Genomic DNA, 24,249 nt, shown 5'->3' on the forward strand with positions numbered 1-24,249 from the left:
CTGTCGGAACAATGCAGCTCTTTAACTGCTCCGATGCTTTTCAGAAGCGGCAGGAAGCGGCGGGAAGACCCAGTGGCCAGGTTCAAACAAATGAAAATGTTGAGACAACGAAGCAGAAATGATCTTCCCAGCCTCTGGGATTTTTTAAATCCAACTTAAATATCAGGGGGAAACAGGAGGCTGTTTGGTTTGAGATTGAAAGACTGCGGCTGTTTCTATGGGGCCTGCCAACTCCTCCCATACGGTTCTTAATTTGAAAGCTACAGTATTCCAGCAGGATCTGCAGAGTGGAATTCATTTTCCCTTCACCTCTCTCCCTAACTCTGGGAGGACAGGTGGTCAATCAATCAATCGGTCACTCAGTCAATCGTGTTTAATTGAGCGCTTACTGTGTGCACAGCACTGTACTAAGCTCTTGGAAGAGTACAATCTAACAATATAATAGACACATTTCCTGCCGACAAAGCTCACAAGCTACCCTGGAACCCCCAGTGTACCCCAAGTAAGTGAGCATGCATCTCGGGAAGATAATGGGAAGCCCTGACACCCAGATGAAAGGCTCATCATAATAATAATAATGTAATGATAATTGGGACACTTATTAAGAGCTTACTATGTGTCGAGAGTGGTACTAAGTACTAGGATAGATGCCGTTAACCAGGTCAGATGTAGTCCCTGTCCTACAGGGGGCTCACAGTCTAAAGGAGGAAAGAGAGCAGGTATTTAAAAATAATTAAAATATTTTTGAAACACTTACTATGAGGTAGGTAGGCACTGGGGTAGACACCAGATCATTAGTTAGGACGTAGCCTCATCCTGTGTGAGAATCGCAGTCAAATAATTGAAAAACTTATCCTCATTGCACAGATGAGGAAACTGAGGCCCAGTGATGCAACCTGACTTGCCCAAGATTTGCCAACAGAGAAGTGGAGGAGTAGGAGTGGCCTGCATCTGGAACCCGGTGTGAGGGCGAGCTTAGGAAGATTAATAATAATGTTGGTATTTGTTAAGCGCTTACTATGTGCAGAGCACTGCTCCAAGGGCTGGGGAAATACAGGGTAATCACGTTGTCCCATGTGAGACTCACAGTTAATCCCCATTTTATAGATGAGGTAACTGAGGCATAGAGAAGTTAAGTGACTTGCCCACAGTCACACAGCTGACAAGTGGCAGAGGTGGGAGTCGAACCCATGACCTCTGACTCCAAAGCCCAGGCTCTTCTTCCACTGAGCCACGCTGCTTCCCCATTAGACAATTTCAGCCCAGCCGCTAATGTTTTGTAGAAACTCAGATGACCGTAACCTCCGACTTGTGGTTCAGGGCCTAAACTGACTGCTATGGGTTTAGGAGGGTGACTGCTTGCAGAATCCCACAGATCACCCCTGACAGCTTACGTCCGGGGGAATTGTTTCTCTCAGAAACATCAAGTCTGGTTTACCCTGACGATGGGTCAATAACTCAATCCTATCCGGTGACCCTCGGGGTCCAAACAAGGGAAGCTTTCCCGAAATGTATTTCAAAGAGTCTCCCCAGGAAGATTATAAAGAAAAATAAATGAATATGTCACACAATGAACCCATTTAGGGCTTCTAGACACTTCAATGGTGGGTTGTTGCAAATCTCTATTATGTTTTATTCAGCTCTTTTCATCAAAGACTTCCTGGGATGGATAAAAAGGAGAAAAAATAAATATTCCCTCTCTTCAAACCCACAGTTCGACTCCTCAGCATGGAGTCATAAAATGTCTAAATGATCAGGGAAGAGTGGCTGAATTTAAAATTAAGACCTGTTTTTTAAAAAAATGCCCTCTCTCTGTGGTGCTTTGGGAAATCTAATGTGGCTGGAGAAATGGCAGCAGCCAAAATTAAAAAGAGAATGTTGTCATCTTCTCAAATAGAGTGTCCTATTTCATGTGTGCTGTGTGACCATTGTCAAGTTTCTTAACTTGTCTATGCCTCAGTTATTTAATCTGTAAAATAGAGATTAAGTCTGCCAACCCCATATGGACCATGGACTGTGTCCAACCAAATTAGCCTGTATTTTCCTCAGCGCTTAGTACAGTGCCTGGCACCTGATATGTGCTTAACAAATAGCATTAAAAAATGCCCGCTGTGGGCAGGGAATGTGTCTACCAACTCTGTTGTGCTGTACTCTCCTAAGTACTTAATGCTTTATACACAGCAGAGGTGTGCTCAATAAATACCAACGATTGATCAACTGATTGATTTATGGAAGAAGGGGAATAAAGAATGGGAGGGAAGAGAAACAGAGATAGAGAGTGAAGCAGACAGTTAGAGAAACAGAGATCAAGAACAGTTGTAGTAGTAGTAGTCAGTGCTTAGAACAGTGCTTGGCACACAGTAAGGGCTTCACAAATACCATCATTATTATTATTAGTACTAGTACTAGTAATAGCAATAGCATTCATTGAACATCTACTTGGTAAGGTACACTCTAGGTAGGCTCTTGGGAAGTACAGAATAATGAAGTGACCCATTTCCTGACCACAGGAGGCTTCCACTCTAATAGGGGAGACATGCCACTTGCCCGCTGTGTAACTTTGGGTAAGTCGCTTAACCCTCGGGAGGGTACAATTTAGATAGGAGATAAAATCACTTACTTTGAAGAGCTTACACTCTAGCAGAGGAAAGGGGCACTAAAATACATTTCCAGGAGTGGGAAGCAGTAGAGTATGAAGATATGAAGATAAAGTACTACAAAGGGGCTGACATGAGCTAGTCCAAGATGGACAAATCTCTTCCCCTAAATTCCCCTGTTCCTGCATTTCGACAGGCAGGACATATTGAAGCAGACATGGACACTTTAAGTAGCACAGTTGGAGAAGCAGCATGGTCTAGTGGAAAGAGCAACGGCCTGGAAGTCAGAGGTCCTGGGTTCCAATCCTAATTCTGCCAATTGATTCAGATTTGAATCTGAATTACATTCAGATTCTTGATTTATTGCTCCCTTGATTCTATTTATTGCTCCCTTGATTCTATTTATTGCTATTGTTCTTGTCTGTCCATCTCCCCCGATTAGATTGTAAGCCTGTCAAAGGGCAGGGACTGTCTCTATCTGTTACCGATTTGTACATTCCAAGTGCTTAGTACAGTGCTCTGCACATAGTAAGCACTCAATAAATACTATTGAATGAATTGCTTGCTGTGTGATCTTGGGCAAGTTGCTTCATTTCTCTGTGCCTCAGTTCCTTCAACTGTAAAATGGGTATTAAAAACCTTTTCTCCTTCCTACTTAGATTGGGAGTCCCTTGTGCTTAGAGTAGTGTTTAACACCTAGTAAACACTTAATGAATGCCGTGAAAATAAAGAGAGTGTTCTGGTTGTGCTCAGGACTGGAGAGGCAGCAGGATCCTGGCTCCCTTAGCAGTCCGGTGCTCACCAAGATGAAGAAATCTTTGAATGGGTTCTTTGTTTTTTTATCTTTACGCCGAAAGCCAACGAAGGACAATAAGTAAATATTCATAGTTCATGCCTCACTTCTCTTCAAGCCCTTTGGTTGTCCACAACCCACATGGGCTACTGAATATGTGGATAGAGCTTAGTGGATAGAGCTCGGGCTAGGGAGTCAGAAGGACCTGGGTTCTAGTCCCGGCTCCGCCACATGTCTGTGGTGTGACCTTGGGCAAGTCACTACACTTCTCTGGGCCTCAGTTACTTCATCTGTAAAAATGGAGATTAAGTGTGTGAGCCCCATGTGGGACAGGGACTGTATCCAACCTGATCGACTTGTATGTATTCCAGTATTTAAGAACAGTATTTGGCCCACTGTAAGCAGTTAACAGTTACCATATTTTCATTATTATTAAGAGCTGATGCCACTTGCTCCCTCTCTTCCCCTTCTAGGGACAGCCAGCCACGCAACAAAGCCTCTGGAAGACTGTAGGCTGTTGAAAATAGCTGGCTAATGTAGTGTGATACAGAATGTAAGTTTTCTTGGTGGCTTCTCTGGCAACTGCCTCATTTTCTGTGGCACTATGGAACAGGAGCTATTTCATGCAGCTGTCATGTTGGTCACAAGTGGGATTTGCCTGTAAAATTCCTGCATGCATTTGCCTGCCTATTAGCTTGTAGCAGAAACATGCCTAATGGAAAGAGCATGGGCCTGGGAATCATAGGACCTGGATTCAATGCTGGTTCCTCCACTTGCCTGCTGTGTAACCTAAGGCAAGTCTCTTAACTTCCCTGTACCTCAGTTTTCTCATCTCTAAAATGAGGATTCAATATCTGTTCTCCTTTCCCTTAATCTGCGAGTCTGGTGTGGGACAGAGACTGCAGCAGACCTGATTATCTTGTGTTTAATACAATGCTTGGCTCGTAGTAAGTGCTTAGCAGGTATTAATACGACTATTACCACTGCTACTTTTAGTCTACTAAAGTCTACTGCTACTTTATGACTACTTTTAGTATTATTATTGTTATTATTATTACGTGCCTGACAGGGACGAGAGAGTGAGCAGCACGGAGCAACCCATTCATTCATTCATTCATTCATTCATGCATTCATTCATTCATTCATTCAATCACATTTATTGAGCACTTATTATGTGCAGAGCACTACTAAGCGCTTAGAAAGTACAATTCGACAAAGATAGAGACAATCCCTACCCAACAACGGGCTCTCTGGCACTGTAATTAAAAGAGGGCAAAGTACATGTCAAATTTTTGTTTTGTACTTTCCAGAAGAGACAGGAGGCTGGGAGGTCAGCAAGGAAACTGATGCGGTAATCCAGGCGGGATAGATTGAGTGACTGTATTAATGTAATAGCAGTTTGATGGAGAGGAAACGGTGAGTTTTAGCAATGTTGTAAAGGTTAGACAGACAGTATTTAGTGATGGATTGAATATGTGGGTTGAATGACAGAGAGGAGTCAAGGATAATGCCAAGATTAGGCGTTTGTGAGACAGGAAGGATAGTGGTGCTGTCTACAGTGATGAGAGCCAGGGGAAGGGCGGGGTTTGGTCATCATCATCATCCATGGTATTTATTGAGAGCTTACTATGTGCAGAGGACTCTACGAATTACTTGCAAGAGTACAATGCAACAGAGTTGGCAGACAAGCTTACAGTCTAGGGTGGGAGACACTTTAATATAAGTAAATAATTTATGGTATGTAATTTAAAGATAAGTGCCCAAGTGCTGTGAGGCTGAGAGTGGGGTGAATATCAAATGCCCAAAGGTCTCAGAACCACGTCTTCAGAGAGCACAGGGCTCATTTGTCACTGCCCTGAAGTTGAGATCCAGTTTGCCCTATTAAAAATACTCTGGCTAACGTTTGATTCTAGGGCAAGCCTCTCATTCTTCTGGACAATTTCTCTTTCTCTCTCTGGAGAGGCTTGATTGACCCAAAGATTGCTCTTTTCCTGCCTCTCTCCTTCTGCTGGTCCAGACCTGATCTCTGCCACTATGGAGGACCTCTTTACCCTGTTTGTGACATTTGATTATAAGGGAGAACATGGGTGCTAATAAATTAATCAGATGCCCCTAATAACATGGATTCTAAGAGGTCAAAGACACTACTGTGAGGCCTGCTTTAAACAGAAAGTCAATGACAGTTTTGTAATGCAATGTTCCTATTTAACAGTGATCCTGAGAAGAAAGTGTATGACATTAACACAGTTGACAGTTGGATAATATTCCTGAGCAGAGAAACCTATTATTGGCTGGAATGGGTTTGCTTATTTAAATATTTATGCTTGCATTATAAATATTGATATCTAGCTTATTCTGAAATTGAAAAGAAAATGAAAGGGACTTAGATTACACCCCCTTGCCTCCCACCTCACCAATTTTAATAAAGCATTTAAGAGATGTAAGCCCAAGTGAAACAATGAGCAAATCTGTAATGCTCGAAACCCTCTGCAGAATAATATCGCCATTTGTTTAAGTAAATGCAAATGTTAAATAAGACAACACTATCCTAAAGGATTCAGATACAGAAATTATGCCACTCAATGAACCCTGCATTTTTTCTTCAAATCTGATCTCCAAAAGGCTTTATCTAATTTGTCATCCCTTCCCAGCCAACTTGTTTAGGAATAAAGCTCTTCCTTGACATGACTTCTCCAAAGAGCCGCAGAGACATGGTTTGGTTCGTTTCCCCAGAATGAACAATTTTCTTAATTGAATGATGACTTTGAAGATTCTCTGGCTTCATATTAAATGCTTTAAGTCATCCATTGGAGAATTTGGGGCAGGGAGATAGGTTGCTAAGGCCCTGTCAGCTTCAGTTCACCGCTTGCTGGGATGGTGATGGGAAGAGGAGGGAGGAGTAAGCATTTCACAGATAATACTGTAAGTAGACAGCAAGAAGGTGGCTTAGGTTAGTTTGATGCTAATGAGGCTGGGGAATGAGCACAAATCTGGGAATCAGAGGACCGGGTTCTAATCCCACCCACGCCACTTGCCTGCTACGGTGACTTTGGGCAAGTCACTTTACTTTTCTATGCCTCAGTTTTCTCGTCTGTAAAAGGGGGATTCAAAACCTGATAACCCTCCCCCTTAGACTGTGAGCTCCATGAGGACAGGGACTGTGTCCAACCTGATTACCTTGTAACTACCCCAGAAGTTAGTGCAGTGTTTGCCACATAGTAAGTGCTTAACGAATACCATAGCTTTTATTATGTTAGGAAAAGGATAAACCTAAAATATTCCCCTAGCCCCCTCCCTCTCAACCATTTTGGGTCTATTGGCAGACCTTGGCAGAGGCTACCGGGCTCTGTAACCTGGACTCCATGACCCTATGCCCAAGGGGAAAAGCCTCCCATAGAGTGGGTGGGTATTAGCCTAATTAGGAGGACTCTCTCAAAGAAACCAAAGGAAACAGAGTGGGAATACACAATACAGAGGTCGGAGTCTGGGACAAAGGTGGAAAAAGGAGGTGAAGTAACAAGTCTGAGTGAGAATTCTACTTTACACAGTCATTTTGGGACACTAGGAGGTCAGCAGTCCAAGTGAGTTTGGCAATGAAGAATGGAACAATGGTAAGATGTCGAAAATGGCTCCATGTGGCTTGTCTCTGGACTCACAAAATACCACTTAGTGATGATGAGGAACAATTCCTCTAAATTCAGGTCTCAACTGCCAAGGAAGTCATCAGGGAAAAGCCAAAACATTATTAAAGGTAGAAAATCTATGTGTGGGGGGAAGAATCTTTCAAACAGATTCCAACTGTAAAGCCTGTTATTTAAGAGAAGGGAGAGAGAAAGAGAGAGAGACCAGAGACAGAGATAAAGACAGAAAGACAGACAAAGGCAGAAAAACAAGCAAGCAGAGATACAGGAAGACAGGGAGACAGAGAAAGACACAGAGAGATAAAGATAGAGTGTCAAAGATAGAAAAAGAAATAAAGCCAGAAAATCAACTTCAGAGAGACAGAGAGATATAAAGAGACAGATAGGGAGAGCATCAGAAAGAGATACAATGGCAGATTGATACAGAGTGAGAAACAGAAAGAGAGATACAGACAGAAAGAGGGAGTTCACGGTAGTTTGGGCCAATCAATCAGTGGTATTTATTGAGTGTGTATTGTTTGTAAAGCATCTTATATACTAAGCTTTTGGGAGAGAACAGTACAGAAGAGGTGATAGACACGATCCCTGCCTACAGGGAGCCTACATTCTACAGGGAGGGGAGGTGTCCTTCTCATATTCCTATGCATTTTCTGAAAACCAACTGACATTCTCTCCATGCTCAGCTCAGTCTCTCACCGACACAGTTAGATTGTGGAGTGCTGAAATACCAGAGGTAAACCATTGAATTTCACTCATCAAATCATGCAACAACTGAGAAGACTTTTAATTGCTTCAAATTCACTGAAAAAAGACCAAAAGGAAATGAATAAATATCATTGGATTTCCTCCTTAATGCAAAAGAAATCAAGCAAAACATCATTACAAACTAAAGGAAGATTATTATTTTTTTTCAGTCCAAACCTCTGTTTTCTGGACAGATTATGAGAAGGGGAGAAATGCATGTCTTGGGCTTGGTATGACATCTGCTGGCCTGATGAATCCCCATACTGAAACTTCTACAGCTTAAGATTCTTAAAATTTCAGGATATTTTTCATCACACAAAGCTGCCTTCTTCATACCATGCAGACCAATGAGTGTGGGTAGGATGCACCAGAAGGGAACTCAATAAGTATTACTTTTATTATTACTGCTATTGTTGTTGCAACTATTTTCACTATTACTGCTATTAGTTCTACTCCTCCTCCTACTACTATTACTAATACAGCTGCTATTACTACTGCTAGTAAGAACCCGGGCTTGGGAGGCAGAGGTCATGAGTTCTAATCCCAGCTCCGCCACTTGTCAGCTGTGTGATTTTGGGCAAGTCACTGAACTTCTCTGGGGAGTTACCTCATCTGGAAAATGGGGATTAAGACTGTGAGCCTCATAGCTGTACCTACCCCAGCACTTAGAGCACTGCTTGGCACATAGTAAAACTTTACAAATACTGCCATTATTATTATTATTATTACTATTAGTAGTATTAGTAATAATAATTATAATGGTGGTATTTGTTAACCACTTACAATGTGCCGAGCACTATTCTAAGCACTGGGTAGATACAAGATAATCAAGTCATAGGCAGTCCCTGTCCCACCTGGGGCTCACAGTATTAATCTCCATTTAACAGATGAGGTGGAGAGAAGTCAGCCCCCCAAGGGACAGGCACTATATCTAATTTCGCCCGGTGTATTCTTTCCCAGTGTTTAGGACAAAGCATGGAATAGTGGATCGAGCAAGGACCTGGGAGTCAGGAGTCAGGTCATGGGCTCTAATCCTGGCTCCTCCACTTGTGTGCTGTCTTGCTCTGGGCCCTGGGCATGCACAAGAAGCAGTGTGGCTCCCTGGAAAGAGTACGGGTTTAGGAGTCAGAGGCTATGGGTTCTAATCCCGGCTCCACCACCTGTCAGCTTTGTGACTTTGGGCAAGTCACTTAACTTTTTGGGGCCTCAGTGACCTCATCTGTAAAATGGGGATTAAGACTGTGAGCCTCACATGGCACAACCTGATTACCCTGTATCTACCCCAGCGCTTAGAACAGTGCTCAGCACATAGTAAGCACTTAACAAATACCAACATTATTATTATTATTATGCCACTTCACTTCTCTGTGCCTCAGTTCCCTCATCTGTAAAATGGGGATTAAGACTGTGAGTCCCACTGGGACTGTGTCCAACCCAATTTGCTTATATCTACCCTAGTGCTTAGTAGAATACCTGGCACATAGTAAGTACTTAGCAAATACCCCAATTGTTTTATTATTATTATCATTATTATTAATAATAAATCCTATCAATCCATCACTTGTACTAATTGCAGAGCACTGTACAAAGTGTTCGAGAGTAGAACGCAGCCATATAACGGATATATTCCCTGCCCACAACGAGCTTACAGTCTACTACTACCTGAAGGTGATCTGACTTCACTATATTATCACAACTTCTGAGAGAGTATGAATCCAGCTGTGTCCTCAGTGTTTACCACAATGGAGAGTGTGACATCTCTGTGGGCTAATGATTCAGGGGGCTCAGCTTTGCTGCAGATCAGTAAGTCTTTGCAGATGAAGCCGTGTTCTTATCGCACTTGACACTGACCTCTGTGGGCAGAAAAGTGGAAATAGCGGAGAGCCTCTCCTTGAACTGAGAGCACTTACTGTGTGCAGAGTAACTTACTAAGCACTGCGGGGAGGACAATGTAACAGAGATGGTAGACGTGTCCTCGGCCTACAGCGAGCTTAGTACAGTGCGTGGTACATAGTGAGCACTTCACAAATATCACAGTTATTAATAAATCACTGAGGTTACCTGGCTGCTAAAACAAAAACAAAATTAGCTGGTACCCTGCTGTCACAATGACATTCTCACATACTAAAGTTATATCTCTTACTCCAAGAGTTTTCTCCCCAATCTGCCCAGCTAAAAGTTGTTAGATTTGGATAAATCTGTTCCGTTGTTTTCTAGCTAGGCAGCTAAATTAGCCACTCAATCAATGGCATTTATTGAGCACTTACTGTGTGCAGAGCACTGTACTAAGCACTTGGGGGAGTACAATACAACCAAGTTGGTAGATAAGTTCCCTGCCACAGCAGGCTTATCTTTAAGGAGTCAAGAAATATCCATCCATCTGTCCTGGATGGGTTAGACATTCATCAGTCAGGAGGCAGCGGGCTGGATCTGATGGCCTCTGAGGATTCTTCCTACCTACTTCTGGGAGTTGGATTCTGAGATCCTATGGAAATCAAATGGGAATGGCCATGCTCTATTTGCAATCTCCTACCTCAGAACATGGACTCATTTATATTTTATTTTTTATAGATTTATGTATTTATAGATTTTGAGCCCGTTGTTGCGTAGGGATTGTCTCTATCTGTTGCCGAATTGTACTTTCCAAGCACTTAGTACAGTGGTCTGCACAGTAAGCACTCAATAAATATGGTATAATGAATGAATGAATGTATTTATAGTTTTCTAGATAGTAAACTGTGGGTAGAACACGTGTCTGCTAATTCTGTTGTTCTGTACTCTCCCAAGCTCTTAGTACAACACTCTACACATATAAGCACTCAATCAATACCACTGATTGATTGATTTTACCACCCCAAAAGTACAGTCTGAGGAAGAGGGACCAATAGGTAGTTGGAGCCCCTCCCGGGACAGGCTCACAACACCTAGGGGCTGCCCTCCTATGGAACTCCCACTTTCCTCCCTCTGGATCTTCAGTCCTGTCTTCAATTCAGAAGGGAAATATTTTCTCTTTTGTTTTATTTTAATGGTATTTGTTAGGCACTTATGTGCCAAATACTGTTCTAAGGGCTAGGTTAGATACAAGTGAAATAGATTGGACGCAGTCCCTGTCCCGCATGGGGTTCACAGTCTAAGTAGGAAGGAGAACAGGAGAACTGAGGCACCGAGGAGTTAAATGACTTGCCCAAAGTCACACAGCAAGCATTCAGCTGGAATTAGAAACCAGGTCCTCTGACTCCCAGGCCCTTGCTCTTTCCACTAGGCCATATTGCTTCTCTAGAAATCACCAAGAGGTGTCTGCTACCTTCTCCTCTTCTCCCAGCACAATAAACAGCACTGGGCTTTATCAGTCAATCAATCAATGGCATTTATTAAGGTTTTACTGCACGCAGAGCACTTTCCTAAGCACTTTGGAGAGTACAATAGAGCAGGGTTGGTAGGTGGCCCAAAAGAAGCTTACAGTCTTAGAGGAGAGGATATTAATATCGTGATATATGTACATTAATATAAATAAATTCTGGATATACTAAATAAATGACGGATGTGATAAATTCTGCTTTGTATTTAAAGTTCCAGTTTATTCCGGAAAAAACGTTTCTGACCATATCGTAACCAGTTCTGTCTCAGAAGCAGATTTCTTCTCACTCCTGGAGATAGTCTGAGTTTATATGACTTTATCGGGGCAAAACACAACTCACACCACTCTAATCCATCACCCTCATCGAGTGTTTACTGTGTCCCGAGAACTGTACTAAGTGCTGGGGAGAGTAAGTAGTTGCAACTTCTTCAAATGCCTCTTCCTGTGAACAGCGATTCATTTTCCCAGTCAATACTACTCCGGGGCCATGGAATGAGAGCTTCCTTTAGTGGCGGTTTGCATGAAACACTGAAGCCATCTTGTGGCGACACCTAAGCACTGTCAGCAAGGTTATAAAGTGAGAAACTTTCCCTTTATTTCCCCTGAAAGGTGCTTATTATTTCTCATGGTTTTTTTATGGCACATAAGGAGCTGGGGACAGGCTGGGGAATTATCTATTTCTATTTAAATCTCCTCATTATTGAGATGATTTGAAGGTGGATCCACATTAGGCAGGTAATTGCGTTTGGAAAATATGCCAAGTAGAGGCTCCTCTCTCCTTTGATCCATTTATCCCTTGGTTTTGCATGTTGGGGGACGGTGGGCACAGAGGTAGATCTGAGGAGTCCGGAGAAACCCAAGGTCTCCTGGCCTAGCTGGATTTGGTTATTTTTATTACCCTATTTATTTTGTTAATGAGGTGTACATCCCTTTGATTCTATTTATTGCGATTAAGTTGTCTTGTTTTTGTCCGTCTGTCTCCCCCGATTAGACTGTAAACCCATCAGTGGGCAGGGATTGTCTGTATCTGTTGCCGAATTGTACATTCCAAGCGCTTAGTACAGTGCTCTGCGCATAGTAAGCACTCAATAAATACTATTGAATGAATGAATGAATGAATGAATGAATTTGGTTATCCCAAAATCCAGAGTGTTGGGATTTGGTTAAATACCAACATATTATTATTATTATCACCATTCAAGTGGCTGCAGCTATGACTATACCTGACCAAGCCTTTTTGTTTTCTTTTTTTTTAATGGAATTCGTTGAGCATCTTCTATGTACCAGTCACTGTACTTACTAACTGCTGGGTAGATACAAGATAATCATGTTGGACCCAATCCATTTCCCACATGGGGTTTACAGTCTTAATCCCTATTTTTCAGACGAGGTAACTGAGTCACAGAGAAATATATTTTCGTTACCCTATTTATTTTGTTAATGAATTGTACATCGCCTTGATTCTATTTAGTTGCCATTGTTTTTACGAGATGTTCTTCCCCTTGACGCTGTTTATTGCCATTGTTCTTGTCTGTCCGTCTCCCCCGATTAGACTGTAAGCCCGTCAAACGGCAGGGACTGTCTCTATCTGTTGCCGACTTGTTCATCCCAAGCGCTTAGTACAGTGCTCTGCACATAGTAAGCGCTCAATAAATACTATTGAATGAATGAATGAATGAATGAATGAATGAATGAAGTGAGTTGTCCAAGGTCACACAGCAGAGAAGTGGTAAAGCAGGGATTAGAACCCAGGTCATTCATTCATTCAATCGTATTTATTGAGTGCTTACTGTGTGCAGAGCACTGTACTAAGTGCGTGGAATGTGCAATTCTGCAACACATAGAAACAATCCCTGCCCAGTAACGGGCTCACGGTCTAAATGGGGGAGACTGACAGCAAAACAGAACAGAACAAAACAAAACAAGTAGTCTGGCATAAATATCATCAAGATAAATAGAATAATAGATATATACACATCATTAACAAAATAAATAGAGTAATAAATAATATATACAAATATGCACAGAGCTGTGGGGAGGGGAAGGGGGAAGAACAGAGGGCGGGAAAGGGGGAATGGGGAGGGGAGGAGGAACAGAGAGAAAGGGAGGGCTCAGTCCGGGAGGGCGTCATAGGGGAGGTGAGCTCTCAGTAGGGCTTTGAAGAGGGGAACAGAGTTAGTTTGGTGGATGTGAGGAGGGAGGGCATTCCAGGACAGTGGTAGGACGTGGGCCAGGGGTCGACAGCGGGACAGGCACGAACGAGGGACCGTGAGGAGGTGAGCGGCAGAGGACCGGAGTGTATGAGTTGGGCAGAAGAAGGAGAGAAAGGAGGTGAGGTAGGAGGGGGCAAGGTGATGGAGAGCTTTGAAGCCAAAAGTGAGGAGTTTTTGTTTCATGCGAAGGTTGATAGGCAACCACTGGAGGTTTTTGAGGAGGGGAGTGACATGCCCAGAGTGTTTCTGTAGGAAGATGACCTGGGCAGTGAAGTGAAATATAGACTGAAATGGGGAGGATGGGAAATCAGAGAGGAGGCTGATACAATAATCCAGTCGGGATATTATGAGAGCTTGTACCAGTAAGGTAGCAGTTCGGATGGAGATGAAAGGGCAGATCTGACGATATTGTAAAGGTGAGACAGGCAGGTGTTGGTGATGGGTTGGATGTGTGGGGTGAAAGAGAGAGCAGAGTCAAGGATGATTCCCAGGCTGACTAGGCCATGCTGCTTCTTACCAGGCCACTTTGATCTGCAGGAAAGGTAAGTCCAGTCACCTCCATCTATTTGATGACCCCATGTGTCAGCTGACCCCTGGAGTTACTCCGGGCTAGACCTCCCACAGCACTGATTGCTCTTTCCACGGGGCTGGGAATCAGGAGACTCAAGTTCTAATCTCAGCTCTGCCTCTTGCCTGCTGTAGGACCTCAGGAAAACCATTTCACTTATAGTAAGCACTTGCCCAGTGGAAAGAGCATGGGCCTGGGAGTCAGAGGCCTTGGGTCACTGTGGGATCTTGCTCCAGTCACTTCACCTATCTGTGCCTCAGTTTTCTCATCTGCAAAATGGGGATTCAAAACCTGTTCTCCCTCCTACTGACTCTATGAGCCTAATGCGGGACGAGGTTATCCTCCAGACTGCAAACTTGTCCTCTAAACTGCATGTGCGTTGACCACTTAGAGTGTTCTTTCTTAAGAGGAAATATATGTGTTCATCCCATCTAAGGATGAGAAGGAGGCACAGAGAAATGCCTTGCCTCAGGTCACACGGCAGGCGAGAGGCGGAGCTGGGATTAGAACTCGGGTCCTTTTATTCCCAGGCCTGTGCTCTTTCCAGTTGGCCACACTGCTTCTCAAAGCTTCACAGAGAAGAGGTCAGTGGACTGCAGGAGAGCTTCTCCCAACCCCAGTCTGAGGCAGCAGAGATTAACCCTCTAGGGGCCATGTCTGCCCCATCAGCCTCCCATGGTCTCTTTCAGTTGTCTGTGATGGTTCCCTCCCCCTTCTTTTTCCTCACCTCTTCTGCCACTTCCTGGAGCAGGTTGGGGATGTGGGAGAGGATGAAGGGTAAGTTAAACTATAAGCCCTTTGAGGATCAGGACTCATAACTGTTCTAAGTTGTTGATAATGGTATTTGTAAAGCGCTTACTATGTGCCGAGCACTGTTCTAAGCGCTGAACAGTTCTTGACATATAGTAAGTGCTTAACAAATACCATAAAAATTAAAAAAGACACAGCAGGATGGATTTGTTCCAGTGCTAGTTCTCATCACCTACGTGTTAACACTTGGATTTTACTCATTTCATTGTAGAGTAGGACCACCTGGGAAGATATAAATAGGGCAATGACATGAATAATTAGGGAGAAAAATGATCCCTACCTGAAGCATCTATAGAAATTCTTTTGGTCCCTTGAAGCTGCTTGATCAATTTTGCAGGCTATTAGATGAGAAAGGTTCAGAGAAGCATAAAGAACTTGTTAACCTGTGATGTGTGTGCATAGAAGCATGAAGAGCCTGTTAACCTTTGTGTGTGTGTGTATGTGTGTGTGTATGTGTGTGCATTTGTCTATGTTTGTGTTGGGGAGAGAGATTATGTATAAAAAAAATTAAGACCTCAATTATTTATGAAGGAAGGAGCTTACTGCACTTCAGGGATATTTCTCTGTGCCTCACTTTCCTCCTCCAAATAATGGGAATTAAATGCTTTTTCTCCTCCCCCTTAAACTGTGAGCCCCATGGGAGAAGGGGATTCTGTCCGACCTGATTATTCTGTAGGTGCCGCTGATCTTAGCAGAGTGTTTGGCAAGTAGAAAGTACTTAACCAACATCCCAGTGATAATGACTATTGATGGTGGTGTAGCCCAACCTGGATTTCCAATATGGATCTAGGCACTGTTTCCACCACGCTGAAATCTCTGTAGAGCACAATAATAGTTCTGTGCAAAATCCTTTCGAGGAGGATAGAAAAATCTTTCAAATTGACCTTGCCTGGTCTATAATTGACCATCAACCTTTCAGAGCTAAAAGCTTGCATATCAAAGGGCAGATGAGGTTTTAATTTCTTTGTATGAATCTGCAAACTCTCCCAGGGACTTTTCCATGCACAAAACAAACCACGCAGATGGGGTCATGGAGGAGTTGGCCGGGCGGAACCTGGTCGGAACAGGGAGGCCAGGAGATCCGCTCTAGACTGGAATCTTACCGTGAACAGGGAATATGTCTGTTATATTGTTATATTGTACTTTCCCCAGTACTTAGTACAGTGCTCTGCACAAAGTGCTCAATAAATACCACTGATTGATTGTTGGATCCTGGCTCCAGCGTTTCCAGTGTGGGGTAAACCAACTGAACGTTCTGGAGGGCTTGGGTCAAGGAACACTGGGAAGAACCTCCCCTCCCCCCACCCCAGCAACGATCATCACCTCGCACATTCTTTGGAGGGTCTAACCTTCCTCTGTGTATGTGCACACCTACTTCTCCACACTCGTACTTCTCTATTCCTATCCTCCACACAAATCACTGTGAAGTCTGGTTTTAGTCCACTAAGGACCATAGTAGGAGTAGGAGCAGAGTAGAGTTGATGCTGACTCACTGCAATTACTGTTTCAGTTTATGATTGAAATTTAACAAATTTAACGAATCAGTCAAGTGTGTATGTGGGAGTTGCTGTTTCAGAGTAAGATTAGGCCTGGATAAGACACCCCCACTGATGTCATTAAGGGTATAGTAGTAGCAGTCATTGTAATCATCATCAGGGTTGTAGTCCTAGTAATTGTGCTATCTGTAAAGTGCTTACTAAGTGCTAAGCGAAGGGGTAGATACAAGTTAATCAGACTGGGCACACAATTCCTGTCTGTCAAGGGGCTCCCAGTCTAAGTAGGAGGGAGAAGAGGTATCGAATGCCTATTTTACAGAGAATGTCAAGTGACTTTTCCAAGGTCTTGAAACAGGCAAGTGGCAGAGCTGGGATTAGAACCCACGTCTTCTGACTCCCTTATATTGAGTGTCGGTTTGGTGTACTGTACTAAGTGCTTGGGAAGTGTAGAATCAAGAAGGGACACGATCCTTAAGATGTCGGTGATGATGTTCTCTTTGGAATGTCCTTTCCCACAGAGATTGAAGTGGAAGACTATGCCTAATGCTTTTTGGGTAATGGTTGACAGGACCACCATCCTTCTCATGTCTGAAGAGCACAACTTTGCTATCTTCCTCAACTCCTCACTGCCATTTTGCACTCAGTGCCTATTCCCTCCCCAGAACAGCAGATTTTTCCTATAAAATACTTCCTCCCTCTTTACCCGTACAGCCAATACCCAATTTCAAACAATCATCAGAGCACAATTGTACTCTTGTTTCAGCCTCCTTGCTGGTCTTCCTGTTTCCAGCCTCCCCACTTTTCAGTTCCTATGCCCCGCAACTACCTGCATCTTCTTGAATTGCCACTCAGCAAGTCTCCCCTCTCCTCAAAACCCTCCAATGGTTGTCCATTTCTCAACATATTAAACAAAGGCCCAGTTCTCTCGACCTAGCTTATGGGCTCTGCTCCTCTTCCCCTCCTCCCCTGCTCACAAATTTCAGGCTCCTCCCAAGCCTCCCTCCTATCTGCCCCCGCCTTCATCTTGCGCTCCTCTGATCCCCTGCTTTTGGTCATTCTCAGGGCCTGGACTTCTTTCTCCCCCAAATCTACCAAACCTCAACCCTGCCCATCTCCAATGCCCTCCTAAAACCCATCTCCAAAAAACCTTTCCCAACAACTTATCAGTACCCTGATTCTTATCATTCTTCTGATAGTTATATATCTATTTATTTATGTGTCTCCTAAACACTAGAGTATCTATGCATTTTAACATTTCTATGTCTGTTTCCTCAGTTAGAGGCTCACAGGCTCACTGTGGGCAGAGAAGGCTCCCATTCAGTAGAAGCCCAAGCAATAAATATCCTTACTACTCCTACTAACTACTATTTACTCTTGGGAGAGGGATTTCTGATTGTCAGGAGAGAGTATGCTGGTGTGAGGCAGTGTTGCCTACTGCATAGAGCACTGGTTTGCAAGTTCAGGAGGACTTGGGCTCTAATCCTGTCTCTGCCACGTGTCTGGGCAAGCCACTTAACTTCTCTGTGCCTTGGTTACCACATCTGTAAAATGGGGACATGACTACATCCAACCTGGTTAACTTGCATGTACCCCAGCACTTAGTACAGTGTCTGGCACATAGTAAATGCTTAACAAATTCCATTAATAAAAATAATGATGGTTAATAATGGTATTGCCTCTCTCATTCAATCAGGGTTTCTTTATCTGCCAGTCATTCATATTTATGGAGCACTTATTGTGTGTAAAGCATTGTACTAAGCATTTGGGAAAGTACAGTATACAGTATAAGAAGACACATTCCCTGCCTGCCACGAGCTTACAGTCTAGAATCTATTTCACATGCTAAAGTCATTGAAGGTTAAGCAGCCTGCAAACAAGTGTCTCTCTTCCCCCCAATGCTACCTCCTGTCATGTTTATGTCATCTGTGGTTTCAACACAGGATCTCCTCCTCCTTCACACTGTCATGACCATTTCCTGTGAAGCCACTTGACTCCCAAACAGGGGTGCTGAGGCCCAGCCCCAAAATACATGTGCAAAAATTCCTTATCTTATTATTATACCTAACTAATTCCTCTAATACTAATTAATTTTAATGTCTGTCTCAGTAGCTTCTTGTGATCAGGGATTGTGTCTACCAACCCTGTGGTATGGTTCTTTCCCAAGTGCTTAGCACAGTCAGCTAATCATTCATTCGTATTTATTTAACACTTAACGTGTGCAGAGCCCTGTACTTAGTGCTTGGGAGAGTACAACAATTTATCAGTCACAGTTCTGGCCACAGAGATTTTACGGTCTAATGGGGGAGACAGACATTGATATTCATAAGCTACAATGTTCTGCACACAGTAAATGCTCAGTAAATCCCATTGATTGATTGAAAGATTGATTGTTTCAGACCTGACAAACTGATTTCCCCATTATAAAACCAACCATCAAGCAACACCTATTCACATTAATCCAGCAGATCCAATTGGAAGTAATTGTATACGTGCAAAGAGAAGGTCCTGATTTGTGTGTTACATCGTAGTCTTCCAATCATTTAGTACAGTGCTCCGAACATAGTAAGCTCTCAGTAAATGCCGTTATTGATTGATTTGTTCTCCACCTTCATAGGCTTATTAAGGTCATATTTCCTCTAGAGGCCTTCCCCAATTAAGCCCTCTTTTCTCTGTCTCCCATCCTCTTCTGTGTTGCCTATGCACTTGAATCTGTGACTTTTGGACATTTGGTATTTGCTGCACACTTAACCCCTCAGCACTTAGGTGCATATCTTTAAATTATATATTGTGAATTATCTATTGATATTAACGTCTGTCTCCCCCTCTATACCCTAAGCTTATTGTGGGGAGGGTAACTGCCAATTCTATTGTGCTGTACTCTCCCAAGTGTCCCAAGTGGTACAGTGTTCTGCACATAGTAAAGTGCTTTATAATAAATACCATTGTTTGATTGATTGTTCGAAAGAATTGCACGATTGGATGAAGCAGGGTGGTTTAGTGCAAAGACCATGAGAGTTAGAGAACCTAGGTTCTAATCCCAGCTCCACGATTTGCCTGCTGTGTGACTTTAGGCAAATCATTTAACTTCTCTCTGCCCCACTTTCCTCATCTGTAAAATGGAGATTAAATCCTACTCCTTCCTACTTGGATTGTGAGCCCCATGTGGGACAGGGACAGTGCCCGACCTGATTTATCTTGTATCTATCTCAGAGCTTAGTGCAGTGCTTGGCACATAGTAAGCACTTAACAAATACCATAAAAACATTAACCTTTTCTTGTAGGAAAGTAGATGGAATGTAAGAATCTTTTTGGGCATGATGGTAGAATGTAGAAATACTACAGAATTCAGGATGATTTCCAAATAAATCTAACTAAAACTGCAGATGGTCTAGGTTTAATGCTAGAATGATAAATTGCTTAAACATTTTATGAACTACCCAGCATGTATTCTTTTATAAATGGTCCTCAGTGACTATAAAGCAGAATCCAGACTCTAATTTATAACACTTTTTAGACCGCAGCAGCTGGGATTTCTCTCTGTGTTCTGAAGGAACGTGAGTATGGAGAGCAGAGCTAACCACAAAAGTCCAATGTAATTAGGAGAACTTGATAGAAAAGTCCCTGTGGAATGGTCGGAAGCTTAAATCTATAGCAGTAGAATGTGTAAAACTATAAATGACATTGGCAGGTTAGTTAATCCCTCAGTAAAGTACAGGGGGTTGATGTACGTGAATGATATTCATGACCATTAAAGTACTCATGCCATAAGTGCATCTTAAGCAGCGTGGCTCAGTGGAAAGAACACGGGCTTTGGAGTCAGAGTTCATGGGTTCGAATCCCGGCTCGGCCACTTGTCTGCTGTGTGACTTTGGGCAAGTCACTTAACTTCTCTGTGCCTCAGTTCCCTCATCTGTAAAATGGGGATTAAGACTGTGAGCCCCACGTGGGACAACCTGATTCCCCTGTGTCTACCCCAGCGCTTAGAACAGTGCTCGGCACCTAGTAAGCGCTTAACAAATACCAACAATACAAACCGTGGTAACTGTTGGGTCCTTACTTGGTGCAGAGCACTGTACTAAGCACTGGAAGAGTAAAGGGCAACAGGATGAGGCGAGAGAGGGTAACATATCTTTAAATGATATACATTATTTATTTAATTTATTGATGTCTGTCTCCCTGTCTAGACTGTAAGCTCACTGTGGGCAGGGAATGTGTCTGCTAATTCTGTTGTACTGTAAAATCCCAAGCGCGTAGTGCAGTGGTCTGCATATAGTAAGTACTCAACAAAATACCCCTGATTGATTGATTATGGTCTTAGCCCTCATCGGCCGACTCTAGGTAGATCTGGGACTTTAGAACTCAGACCATCTGAATCCCAGAGCGGTGCTCTTTTCACTGGACCAACTGCGGTCTTAAAGAGAACGCTGACTCAGATACATTTATATCAATCACTCATTCCATCAATCAATTATTTTTTTAAATGATATTTGTAAAAGGCTTACTATGTGTCAAGCACTGTTCTAAGCCATAGGTTAGGTACCCATTAATCAGGTGGGACACAGTCCCTGTCCTATATGGTGCTCACAGTCAAGTAGGAAGAACAGCTATTAAATGTCCATTTTACAGCTGAGGAAAGTGAGGAACAGAGAAGTTAAATGACTTGCAAAAGGGCACACAGTGGCGGAGTGGAGATTAGAACACAGGTCCTTTGGTTCCCAGGCCCGGGCTTTATCCTCTAAGCCACGCTTCCCTGACTACTTATTGAGCACTTTTTGTGCTCAGAGCACTGTGTAAAGTGCTTAGGAGAATACAACAGAGGTGTTAGACCTATTTCCTACACCCAAGAATCTTTCATCTTAGAGGGTGAGACAGACATGAAAAGAAATTATGGATATGTACATAAATACTGTGGGACAAAGTTGAGGAAATTATTGTGTTCAAAGGGCAGAGAACTGATTGGAACAGCAAACCCCCAGTATTAAAACAGCACGCTCAACTGTGGCAAAGTCAAGGGCAAGTTGCACAGTAGCAGCTGATGATCTTCTTCATTCAGGGAGTGGGGCGGAGCCCAGCCCAGTTCCTGGCTTTGGTGCTGCTGAGGAACCTGGAGAAGCTAGCTGGCCCACTGTAATGGGGGGAGCTGAGGTCACCAAACTCATCCACCTCCTTCAGCTGGAGTGCCCCTCGGTACTTTCTTTGTAAGTGACAAACAAGGTGGTGGTCTTTCCCACATTCCTTCCGGGTACCTGAGTGCATTTAAAAAGGTTTGGTTAGCGTGCCTGGAGAAAGATTCCATCACTTTCTCTCAAAGATCTCTGGAAGCCAAACCATTATTTAGTTGTCCAGAATATTCAAAATGTACAGTGCTGTTTTGCTGTTTCTTGCTGTTCTGGAAAGTGTTTTCTGGATCTTTGCAGCAGGGAAGATGGGGAATCCTAGGAAAATAGGAAAAACTGGGGTTGAGAGAAAATGAAAGGAGATGGATAGGAAGGACCTAGAGAAGAAGCTGGGAAGGGAGCAGGGAAGGAAGGAGTAGGCAGATGAGGAGAGGATTGGAGCAATGTGCAGGAGGGTCTTGGGGTTAGAAGAAGAGAGACGGCCAGGAAACTAGGTGAAGAGTGGAGAAATCTGTGTGAGGTTCTGGGAAGCAGGAGTCAAGGACAAACTAGACTAATTACCTCAGTAAATGATGCAGACCATCACCCCCCATTAGCACTTGTGTTCTTTAATACTACCTTCAGAACTTATGGAAGTATTTACATTAATTTATACACATGCACGTATATTTGATTTACATACTGAACTGTAAATTCAATTATTTGTTCAGCCGTTTCTTCATGATGTGTCTATACCACGTACTTCTTCTTTATGCCTGCCTTTCCTTCGACTTTAACTGGAAATCATTTTTATCTGATTCTCCCATGAATTTGAAAACTCTTTGAGGGTAGGGAAGGTATCTTTTTCCTTTTGTTATGCTGTCCCCAAGTTTTTAAGACAGTGCCTAATGCTTAGTAGGTGTTCAATCAATAATATTGATGGAATTGATTGAGTAGGGAAGAGAATGGGAGGTGGAATGAAGAAAGAAAGGTGGAACAGGGGTACCGGGAAGCAGCGTGGTCTAGTGGAAAGAGCACAGGCCTGGGAGTCAGAGAACCTGAATTCTAATTCCGGCTCTGTCATTTGTTTGCTGTGTGACTTTGGGCAAATCACTTAACTTCTCTGTGTCTCAGTTACCTCATCTGTAGAATGAGGATAAAGACTGTGAGCCCCACGGGCGTCATGGACTGTGTCCAACGTTATCAGTTTGGATCTAATTCCAGTGCTTAGTTCAGTGTCTGCCCCATAGAAAACACTTAACAAATACCATAAAAAAATGGGGGAAGGTAGTAGGGTAGAGAGCTATTGGAGTCCAGAGGGTGGTAGAGAGAAAAGGCCAACTTTATGTGGGTCAAACAGACTTCGAGTCAGGGGATCTGGGTTCTAATCCTAACTCTGCCACTTGCCTGCTGAGCGACCTTAGGCAGTCAATCAGTGGTACTTCTTGAGTGCTACCTGTGTGCAGGACACTATACTCAGCGCTTGGGAAAGATTGATACAACAGAGTTGGTAGATGTGTTCCCTGTCCACAAGGAGCTTACAGTTTAGAGCGGAAGATAGTTATTATTATTAAAATAAAAATAAATAAAAAATCAAAAGCCTCATTAAAATCACATCTCCTCCAAGAGGACTTCCCTGACTAAGCCCTCATTTTCTTTCTCCCAGTCCCTTCTGCATCACCCTGTACTTGCTTTGTACCCTTTATTTTCCTGACCCTCAGCCCCACAGAATTTATTTACATATCTGTGATTTATCCATTTATATTAACATCTGTCTCCCACTCTAGACTGTAAGCTCCTTGTGGGAAGGGAATGAGCCTAATGAGTCTGTTATATTGTACTCCCCTAAGTGCTTAGTACAGTGCTCTGCATGCAGTACATGCTCAATAAATACCACTGATTAAAACTAAGCCACTGAACTTCTCTCTGCCTCAGTTTCTTCATCTGTAAAATAGAGGATTTAATACCTGTTCTCCTTCCTTCTTAAACTGTGAGCCCATGTGAGCTAGGGACTGTGTACAAACTGATTATGTTGTATCTATCCCAGGACTTAGTACAGTGCGTGGCACATGGTAAGCACTTAAAAAATATCACCACATTACAGGCAACTATGCACCCCTAAAGGGTCCCCTTGTGGCCCCAAAATGTACCTATGCACCCTCCCCTCCCACATAGTGTCTACTCAAGGGAAAAACTACAAGCTTATTTAGGCTCTGAACATGACACCATTTTGAATATGAAATATAGCTTCAGTGTTACCAGCTTATAATAATGATGGCATTTGTTAAGCGCTTACTATGTGCCAAGTACTGTTCTAAGTGCTGGGGGGGTATGCAAGGTGATCAGGTTGTCCCACATGGGGCTCACAGTCTTCATCCCCATTTTACAGATGAGGTAACTGAGGCACAGAGAAATTAAGTGACTTGCCCTAAGTCACACAGCTGACAAGTGGCGGATCTGGGATTAGAACCCACAACCTCTGCCTCCCAAGCCCGGGTTCTTTCTACCAAGCCACGCTGCTTATAATAAAAATGGGAATTCATCATAAGATTTTAGCTCGTTTATCATCTGTTGCCACCAGATGGTTGGGGACCCAGGATGTTTAGAGGCTGTTCCCTTGGTGTCTTCCTCCTTCCACAGAGTGAGAAAGGACAGAGAGGGAGCTTGCTGCCCCACTCAGAACACTATACTAAGTGTTTGAAAAGTACAATTCTGTGTTGCCCTTACTCGCCCCCTTTAGTCAACCCCCCTCCCAGCCCCACAGCACTTGTGTATATATGTGTCATTTATTGATTTATATTAATGTCTGTCTGCCCCACTAAACTGTAAGTTTAATGTGGGCAGGGAATGTTTCTCTTGTATTGCTATACTGTACTCTCCCAAGCACTTGATACAGTATTCTGAACACAGTAAGTGCACAATAAATACAAGTG

General features: G+C 43.2%; 1 long non-coding RNA gene across 3 annotated transcripts in view; it reads left to right on the plus strand.

The window, feature by feature from the left end:
- LOC120638978 overlaps window positions 1–24,249 on the plus strand; it is a 202,201-nt gene that overhangs the window by 137,955 nt on the left and 39,997 nt on the right. The window contains exon 1 of one of the 3 annotated variants that reach the window (XR_005661045.1): window positions 21,313–21,418. The exons of the other annotated variants lie outside the window; for them this stretch is intronic. This is a non-coding gene — a long non-coding RNA (uncharacterized LOC120638978). Of the gene's footprint in view, window positions 1–21,312; window positions 21,419–24,249 lie in introns of those variants that run through there. 3 annotated transcript variants of the gene reach the window in all.

The sequence above is a fragment of the Ornithorhynchus anatinus genome, chromosome 18 (assembly GCF_004115215.2).
Source record: "Ornithorhynchus anatinus isolate Pmale09 chromosome 18, mOrnAna1.pri.v4, whole genome shotgun sequence".
Lineage (NCBI taxonomy): Eukaryota > Metazoa > Chordata > Mammalia > Monotremata > Ornithorhynchidae > Ornithorhynchus > Ornithorhynchus anatinus.